Here is a 1,889-nt window from a genome sequence, read left to right on the forward strand (position 1 = left end):
TTCTTTCTGATTGGATTTTGTCATTTTATCATTTCTCAAATGAACTGTGAAGGTAGTTATATGTGAAGTAGTTAGTTGGATCACATAAACCTCCTTCCCAAATAAGAAGTGATTTTTTTTAAGTCTGCATTTATAATAATGCAGCTTTCATTATTATTACAAAAGTGTATATGTCTATTAAAAAATTAACAATACTAAAATATTCCCAAACCCCAGAAATAACCAATTTAGAAATTTTGTATTTCTTATAATTGTTTGTGAAAGGCAAAAAACAAGTCTACAAAGTGAATACATCCATTCCAAAAGCTGCTTTTCCTTTGTGAGAAGAATCATACTAGCAATTAACACAATGGATACCACACTAAAATTGTACATAACTAGTTAATATAAACATTGATGACATAGGAAAGTACAAAAATGTTTCAAAAAGGAAAGCTTTTCTACCTCTAAATCCTAGGAAAATCTACAGATCCAAAAACTAATCAAGATCTAAGGTTGTATATCCAAGCAGACTTTTCTAAAAATTGTCCCCATCAGGGTCTATCTAGCTGATTCTCTCTTAAAATGCAAACTGCTTGAACAAAGAGAGTGATGGTCTTAAACGTGCTGCATACAGAACACTGAACCCAAAGTTGAAACTGCCTGTGAAACCGTTATATTGTAAGCAGCAACCACACACTTTCAGCAAATTCCAGACTATTTCTTGTTCCAGTCTGATCATGTTCTCTGCGTGTTTGCTTTGAAACCATGCTTTCTATAAATACAATATGCTTTCTATAAATACAACACTTAAGGGAAATATAGGAATATTCATGTTCTTTAATTCTAATTGTCTTTATTTCATATCGCAGACTCTTACAGTCCCTTACCTTAATGTTCCAGATATTTGTGCATGACTCCTAAATAAGAGAATCTATAAAATGACAATGTGGAACTTGCTCTACATGCCTTGGCTCTAAAAATCTTGTTTTAGGAGAGCTGGGAAAAGAAAATCAGCTACCGCTCTGAGTAGATTTCCCCTTGCAACAATAATCAGAAATCCTCTCTCATGACTAAGAACTTGGAATTCCTAATGTTTTTATAGTAGAAAGTACAGCACTGTGCTACAACATCTGAAGTCATCTTAACAGGTTAGGGACATTAAAAGATCTCCCTAACCTACCTCAATACTGTTATTGCTACATAAATTTACCACATTTAGTATGTATAAGGTTCACTGCAGCTTCCTAAGACGGTGGTTGTATAAAAGGGAAGATGATAAAGGAAGAGGAAAAACAACTGTTGGATTAGATGAGCTACCTCAAATTCTTGTTTGGAATAAAGGAAGGCATCAGAGATCAAGTAAATAAGTATTTTTCAAAATTTATGCTCGGCTAGTGTGCATGAGAATGAAAAGGCTTTCCCTCTAGCTTCAATATTTAAAGTTAATGTTGGTATCATTTATTGTTAACAAATTAACAAAAGTCCCAGGTTTATGCCTTGGACTTTTATTTTTGGAAGGGCCTGAAAAAACTAAACAGAGGTAGAATGGTCATTTTTCTAACCGAGCCCTGCCCACGCCCTGCGGCTCTTCCGCAGGCGCGGGGGGGGGGGGGGGGGGGGGGGGGGGAGGAGGAGAGGGGAAGGTTCCCCAGCACGACTGCCACGTCCAACAGGCAGGAGGCCTGGGACCCCAGAACAGCCAAAGCAACGCCGCCGCATAGTCTTAGTCGCCGCAGGTGCCCTGGCAAGACTGCCAAGTGCAGACTTAGAGCAGAGAAAGAGCAGGGGGGAAGCCCAGCCCGGCCAGCGCTGGGAGAGACGGCACTAACCGCAACACCCAGCGCGCCCGGCGAGCCTCTCGGGGCTGCCACTGTGCCCCCGCAGCTCCGGGAACGAGGGACCGCCGT

Source organism: Pteropus vampyrus, unplaced genomic scaffold (genome assembly GCF_000151845.1).
Source record: "Pteropus vampyrus isolate Shadow unplaced genomic scaffold, Pvam_2.0 Scaffold28, whole genome shotgun sequence".
NCBI classification, from domain to species: domain Eukaryota; kingdom Metazoa; phylum Chordata; class Mammalia; order Chiroptera; family Pteropodidae; genus Pteropus; species Pteropus vampyrus.